Source organism: Myotis brandtii, unplaced genomic scaffold, assembly GCF_000412655.1.
Source record: "Myotis brandtii unplaced genomic scaffold, ASM41265v1 scaffold49, whole genome shotgun sequence".
Taxonomy (NCBI): Eukaryota; Metazoa; Chordata; class Mammalia; order Chiroptera; family Vespertilionidae; genus Myotis; species Myotis brandtii.
This window is the reverse complement of record NW_005368707.1, coordinates 553,171-561,774: the sequence shown is the minus strand read 5'-3', so window position 1 is coordinate 561,774 and position 8,604 is coordinate 553,171.

The window sequence follows — 8,604 nt, the reverse complement described above, 5'->3', positions numbered from 1 at the left end:
GGGGGTAAGAGATCAACTGAAGGACTTGTATGCATGCATATAAGCATAACCAATGGACATAAGACACTGGCGGGTAGGGGAGGCCAGGGGATTGTCAAGGGCGGGGGAAAAAAGGACACATATGTAATACCCTTTGTAATACTTTAAGCAATAAAAAAAAAATGGTCCAGATTGCACGCTGACAGAAGCACCAATGCAATGCAATGTATGATAATGGATCTCTTGGGTGCAGAAAAAGTGAGGTCAAAAATTATTATTGTAATTTTAAGCCACTGAGTGTTGGGGTGATTTGTAGATAACCATTATATTTGGGATCAATATATTTGAAAGCCCTCAAAACACACACACACACAGAATATTCCCCTTTTCCTGGTGTATATATTCTGGAAAGAGCTACAGGCTCCTGTAGGAAGGACTAGAGCAGTGATGGCGAACCTTTTGAGCTCGGCGTGTCAGCATTTTGAAAACCCTAACTTAACTCTGGTGCCGTGTCACATATAAAAAATTTTTGATATTTGCAACCATAGTAAAACAAAGACTTATATTTTTGATATTTATTTTACATATTTAAATGCCATTTAACAAAGAAAAATCAACCAAAAAAATGAGTTCGCATGTCACCTCTGACACACGTGTCTTAGGTTCGCCATCTCTGGACTAGAGGAATATCTACTCAGATCCTTCTCCAAGGAAACTTGCCTATTCTTATATTGGTCTCCAGGGCTGAGAACAGGCTCTCAGTCCTGGACATTGAGACAGGGAGAGCCATTTCCAGTTTGGCTCACACCAACCCTCTGCTCAGTTTCTTGTGATCTCATTTAGTCTAAGTCAAGCATTACCCAATTGGTTTCCTGTTTGCCTTCACACTAGGAACTCCATGGTCCATTTGCCATTGTCATAGATCTCTGTGGGTCAGTGTCCCCATCAGCCATTCTATTCTTGCTATCCATTATGGCAGTTACTTGCCTCTGATGTTTAAGTGCTGCTACCTGGACTCAGAAGTATGGACTTTTGTCATTTGTGTTGATATGGGGAATCCAGTTCCATAACAGTATCTTCTCCCATCAACCATGGCCCAAAAGACAGTCACTGGTGAGTCTATCAGTGGTTACCAGACCTCCTGGTCTTATGTAATAGATTCATTCTAATAGTCACCACTCTAAAGAATGTTGACTCTTCTTTAATACCATACGAGGGCATTTCCAGCACCTCCACCTCACTAACTGTGGGTCATCCTTGTTGCCCTGAAATATTATTTCAATCTTGAAAGCTGCCTTTATGGAATTGTCTTTAGCATTAACATTAAACTACCAAGAAAGTCAACCCCATTGCACTCCTATCTTTGGAGCACTTACTGTAGTACTTGGTTGATTATCCATCTTATATGATAGTTTTAGTTCAGAATGATTTGGGGCCATTTCAGAAATTAAAATCCACCCTCAGATAATTTTTTAAATATAAAATTTGTTTAGTATTTTACATTTTTTAAATTAAATTTTGTATTTTTTTGTTCATCAGGACACTAGAAGAAACATTATTTTTGTCCCCATTTTATGTAGCAGATTTTGTCTCTAATAAAATACACAAAGGAATATATAATTTGCCTAGAAATCAATGATTTTAGAATGCCAGAAATGTTTTGAGAAAGTGTAACATCATTGGCATAAGTCTGCAGTGTCTTAAAGTGATAACTTCAAAGGGGAACCTCTGACATGAGTTCTGGTTCACTAAAATAGTTACATTATTTTAATCACACTCATACACTAATAACCCATGAGGTATGGGCACACATGCAATGCACTAGAACAACTGTTTTGAAATAGTAGAATTATTCCTTCAAGTGAAATCTAACATGAAGTCCAATATGTTATACAAAACTTGGGCTGATTTGATTTAAATGAGGTAGGGTGACCTCATCTCCCTGGCCACTTCCTACTTGCCCTGGTCCTGCGAACCCTAGGGCCTCCATAGTCCAATTAGAAAAACAGAAACTTCAAGTAAGCTGTAGGAAAATTAATTCTGAATGTTGTTTGACTAGGGAAAGTGACTTGTTGAGTCAAAGAGGAAAAAAGGCAATCAATGCAGATAAGCAATAATTTGCTAATGGAAAAATTACAACCAATTAAAATAAGATTAATCATATTTGAGAATTATCATATTTACATCCATAGAGTTCAGAAAGTATAGATGAAATATATTTGCGAGCATCCACAAATATACCCTTCCACACTTATACAACACTGGGGGTCATGACAGAGGTATTGTGTGAGTCTTCTCAACAAATATGGTTCACATAATAAAACGGTGGCACACAGCTCATGGAAATTTGTGAAGGAAATGATTTCCCATTTTCTTTTTTTAAATATATTTTTATTGATATCAGAGAAGAAGGGAGAAGGAAAGAGAGATAGAAACATCAAATGATGAGAGAGAATTATTGATCAGCTGCCTCCTGCACAACCCCACTGGGGATGAAGCCGGAAACCCAGGCATGTGTCCTGACTAGGAATCAAACCATGACCTCCTGGTTCATAGGTCGACATTCAACCGCTGACCCATTCCAGCCAGGCCCACTTCCCATTTTCTGAATAAAGCCTCAAGGGTGGGAGGGGTGGGGCTGGCAGCCTCAGCAGCATGGAGCTGAGGTCACTAGTGGTTCCTTTGGTGGGGTCTTTTTTCAGTGCAAAAAAAAGTGGGGAATTGGTGACACTCTGGTTCACTAAGGGATTCAGAGGCCTCACTGCCATCTCCCCATGGAGACAAGGGTTCTTTAATTGACTGTTGTGAAAACAGCAACTTTTCAGATGGACTGAGAGTAGAAATCAAGACCCAATAAACCTGGCACAGACATGCTCCCAGGAACAAGCTGGAATTACAACTGAAATACGGAAAGTCTTCCTGAATAATCAACGGAAAACTCACAGGAGAGAACCCTGATACCCAAGGACCGAAGGTGGAGACCTCATAGAGACTGATCCTTTTTCTTGAATAATTGGTGTTTATTGCATGTAACATTATTATATTTAAAATTGTTTTTCTTGAAATATTAATGTTTATTGTATGTAACATTATATTTTAAATAAATAAAGCTAAAACAAACAAACAAAAAAGACCCAATAAACCTTAAGAGACACAGTCATGCAATTAGAATCATGAGATTAATTGGCACTCTTTCAGTGCCCCAATTGGGGTGTGGAGTGAGGCAGGAATAGTTCAGTTCTTGGAAGCTGGTCCAGGGGAAAAAATGTTGGCTTTCTAATTTTCCTGCAATGCCTTTATGATCCCAGGTGATAAAATAATGCAAACAAGAGTAACACAGTATTGAGTATTTACCCTGTGCTTACTATGCTTCCTTTAATCTTCACAAAAGCCTTCACGCAAGCCAGGTGCTTAATCTCATTTTACTATTAGTCAAGGAGCCTGAGATCCTAAGGAGACTGAGTGACCTAACTCACAGGCAATAAGTGGCAGGGCTTCAATGCTAACCCAGTTCTTCTGATTCCTGGGTCTGTGTTGTTGACCTTTGCACATGCTGCTTGCTACCCTGGACAGGCTGACTCTGATGGTTTATCTATTTTATTGTGGAAAGTGGAGAGCAGCTGAGTAGGAATAGTCTCCCCAACTCCTCAGCTCTGAGACCCTGTAAACCCCAGACATGAGGATGTAGGTATCAGGCCTAGAGCAGACCACCTATATATCCTGCTCACAAAGCTTCTCACTCTGCATACACAGGAAACTTGGAGAAGCATGTGAAGGGCAACTGACTATGGTGGGCCCGGGGGAACTACAGTGGGCCCCACTGGCTCCTCTCCAGCCCCCCAGGTCACCTCCCTTCTGGCTATTTACTTCTTGGCCCTTTTCAGAACACATTGCAAAGTAAATAGCCATGGACTTTCCTATGAACACATGGATTTTACTACTCTCTTCCTGCTTTCAGGATTTTGAATAGATTTATATGTTTCTTGCAAATGCTAAAGATAAGGCATGGAATGCAGCTCTTATTCCCTCTCTCCCTTCCTCCAATTTTTAGTCCTCTTAATACAGGAATGGGTCAGACTCCACCCATTATAGTTGAATGTGCTATCATAAAAATATAAAAAATTCAAACCATATTGCCAATATCTTCAGAAATTGAGATTTTCCATAGGAGTGGAGAATATTCTGCATTCTACTTTTGGGTATAAAAAAATAGTAGGGGGCAGGAAAAATAGTTACACAAAACATTCATTCCTGTTCAAAAAGTAAAAATAATAATAATAATAATAATAATAATAGCAGCTTTGGGGCTTCGGGTCAAAGAAATATTGTGAGTTTACCCTTCGAATCTCCCTCTGCTTTCCAAATATAGCAGTTATAAATGAAATTTTCTTTACATTAAAAAAACAGGGCCACAATTAGAACCAAAATAAACATATCCAAGGACTAGTAAGTAAACAGACATGCAGTCGAAAGTATTGATATCACAGGTCTGTGGGGCTCCAGGCAGAGAAGGCCAGAGCTCAGTTATAGAGGGAAGTGGGATTGAAAACTGAAAGCTTCTCTTTCCCCACAGAAAACTGAGCCTGGTCCCTGAGAGAGTGAGGCAGGAAGGGCAGAGCATAGCTGGGGAGGAGCAGAGAAGGACTTCACCTGGGTGAATCTGTCACCAAGGAACAGAGTCCCAAGTCAGGAATACAAGCCATATCAAGTGATGGGTGAAGGAAACCACAAAACCAGGGAGAGAGAACTCAGAAACTTCCCAATCCATATGGCCCTGCAAACCAAAGTTCTGAAGGACACAGGGAATGTAGCTCTAAGAAGTCCTCCCACAAACTCAATATCCAGCAGCAAAACCCACTCTCTGTGAATTTTGGTAACAGAGGCAACCTCAAAATGAATTTCAAATGAACACGTTTAAACCCTAGAAGGCCACCAAAAATATTAATAAGACTTTGTGCAACAAAACTAGGAAGCAACTGTCCTGGCCAGTTTTGTTCAATGGTTAAAGTGTTGGCCCGAGGATCAAAGGGTCGCAGATTCGATTCCCGGTCAAGGGCATGTACCCTGGTTGCAGGTTCCCCAGCCCCATTAGAGGCTCATGGGGAAGGCAACCAATTGATGTGTCTCTCTCACATTGACGTTTCTTTCTCTCTCTCCCCCTCCTCTCTCCTTTCCATTCTCTCTAGAAATCAATGGAAAAAATATCCTCGGGTGAGGATTAAAAACAACAAAAAACTAGGAAGCAATGAAACAAGAAAATAGAGATAGGAAAAAAACCAATTAGAAATCTTGGAAAAGAGAAATACAATAATAGAAATAGCAGTTTGTACAGGCATCCTCAGCTCAGTACACATTCACCAGTCTTTCACACACAATTTCATGTCAGAATGTGAGTCAAAGATGCTTGGCATTTAAGAGAGTCTCAAGTGAGTGTGGGGAAAGAGGGGGACAAGGAGAGAGAGGAAGAATGGGAAGCAGAAGGAGTGGAAAAAGGTGAAGATATTGAAGGTGGTGGCACCTTGGAGTCCCCCCTCTCCCACTCCAGCATTATTTAACCTCCCTGGAGCTCCACAGCCTTATCTACACAACGAGGATATAATGACCACCATAGTGTTGTGGTAAAAATGATGGATATTTATATTCTACCCTGAGAATGAGCAGCTTATTAATGACAAAAAGTATATCAACACTTTTTTTTAAACATTGTACTTATTCTTTTTAAGATTTTTAAAAATTGATTTTTAGAGAAAGAGGAAGGGAGAGAGAGACAGATAAAAAAATCAATTCGAGAGTGAAACATCAATCAGCTGCTTCCTTCATACCCCCTACCAGAGATCAAACCTGAAACCTGGAACTGTGCCCTGATCAGGAGTTGAACCAGCAACTTTTTGGTGCATGGGGTGACACCCAACCAATTGAACCACACCAGCTAGGGCTAAAATATTATATTATTATTAATAAAAATGGTACCTTACACAACACCTTCCTTTATTATCAGAGTAGTGTATTCTCTTGTATTCTGGCCATAGAAATGTCCTTTAGATAGATCATTTCTGACTCCTAATAGAGGCTTTTCTTGGCAACTGCCTATGAATGCTTTCCTTTGCTTTTGAAGGCTGCCATTCCATACAGGCTTGAATGACTCAGAATCAGATAGCTACACTGATGTTTCCTTGACTCACTTGACATAAGAAAAATGTTTCAAAGTGACTTAATCCTTTTACTTCTAGAGTCTTCCTTCTAAGTGCTTCCTCTTAATTCAATAAAAACTTATCTGTGTTAATAAATGTCTATGCTTGCACCAGCCTTGGAGGGTTTTTTGCCCATTATACACCCATCATCTGATCAAGGAGATGCCTGCATTTTCTCTCACCTGCATGATGTTGTGGTCGACTATGGGCAAGGGCTCATTTCCAATAGTTGATGCCCTCTACCCTTGGGAAAAGAGAGAGCCCTGATTAAATAAAATACAGTGGGATTAGATCTTCCAACATAAATAAAAAAGGAACATCTTTGATACATTCAGCAATAAAGATCAATTTTTAAAAAATAGAACCAGAAACACCTGTGTATGGTTGCCTAGAGTCATGTCAATGGCCTTAAGGACAGCAGGGATAATTAAAATTCCATGTACCCAGGTGACATTGGTGTCAGAATCAGAGGAACAATCTTAACATAAAGGACATCATCTTTCTCAACTTTCGTTATTTATCTGCAATACTTTAAAAATTATAGAATATTTAGATCAGGTCAATCAATCTCTCTAAAAAATAAAATGTTGAAGAGTAGGAACCAAAATGGTGATGTACATAAACACCGGTACTTGCTACCTCCCACAACCTCATCAAAATTACAACTAAAATCCAGAAGAACCATCATCCAGACCTAACTGAAATCTGACTGAATGGAAGTCTTATAACTAGAGAAGTAACAAAAGTACATTAGACTAGTAGGAGGAGCAGAGGTGTGAAAGGGTCTGGTCTAACACCCACATGTGGTGTGTTTTTTAATCAGGAGGGATATCTCTGCTACAGAGGCCTCCCGTGAGAAGCATGGGATCCCAGCCTCACATCAGCTCCCTAGCCCAGGGCTCCAAAGCTGGAAAGAGAAGGCCCCATAACTTCGGGCTATAAAAACCTGCGGGGATTGTGATTGAGTGACACCAGGCTGCTGACCCCAGGGAGTACCTCTTAAAGGGCCAGCGCATGGGCTTACTCAGACTTGATCCCTCTGAGCTCCAGCACTGGGGCGGCAGCTTAAAAGGAACCTGGTACATTTGGAGAGGAACTGGATTATCTGGCATCAGGACAAAAACTTTGGAGCAGCTTTCTCTCAGACAGGAGTGCTCACAGGAGTCATTGTTCCTGTGCTGGAACCTCCCCATCACAGAGCTGACTGGCAACCATATCTGAGTTTCCATCAGCATGGCCCAGACTGTTCATTATGCCCTGGTAATTCTGAGACCCCACCCCACCCAATTGGCAGCCCCACCCAAGCTGTTTGCAGCAACTTTTCCATATGAATGTTCTAGCCTGGCTTAGGCTTCAGACTTTGCTAAAATCTCTCAAACAAGCATCAGCTGGCATCAGCATGACCCAAACCTATCAATAAGAGGCCCCAGACCAGGCACTAGCAACAGCCTGCCTTGATTCACACCTGGGCCTTCCCTGGGCACTTCCAATCCCAACACAAGTAGCAGCCATCTGCAGATTGCTCTGTAGCACCTGCCGAGTGGCTGAGTTTGCACCTCCAGGGAAGCTTGAGAGCCAGTGAACCTGGTAGACAGTTTCAGACCATACCAGATTACCACTCTACACACCCACAAGCAACATACTCAAGGAACAGATTCAGTGCGCACCAAAGCCCCACTGAAGCAAGTCCTGCTCCAAAGGGGTGTCTCCTGCATAGCAGCTCTCCCTCCACAGTTGCAGCTGGTCCTCACAGCCAATTGGCCTGGAGGTCAATTCCTCCCAGTGATGCCAACAGCAATCAAGGCTCAACTACAAGACTGTGCTCACAGCCCACACAGAGTTGTACCTAGAGGGCCCAGGTGACTGGGGAGGCTGAGCCACAGGGCTGTACAGGATACCTTCTACACAAGGCCACCCTACCAATTCCAGGAGACATAGAAGCTCTACCTAATACATACAAGCAAACACAGGGAAGCAGCCAAAATATGGAGACAAAGAAACATGTCACAAATGAAAGGAATGGAAACAAGCAAACTACTGGATATAGAGTTCAAAGGTTGCTCAAGGATCTTAATGAGAGCTTCAAGAGACTTAGTGAGACATACAAGAATCTTAGTGAGAATTTCAAAGACATGAAAAAGGACCAGTCAGAAATTAAGCATACACTAACTGAAATAAAGAATAATTTACAGGGATTCAACAGCAGAGTAGAGGATTCTGAGAATCAAATAAATGGTTTGGATTCTGAAGAAGCAAAAACACCAAATTAGAGCAGAAAAAAAGGATCCAAAAATATGAAGATTGTGTAATGAGCCTCTGGGACAACTTCAAATGTTATGGGGGTGCCAGAAGAAGAGAGAGAGCAAGATATTGAAAACCTATTTGAAGAAATAATGACAGAAAACTTCCCCTACCTGGTGAAAGAAATAGACTT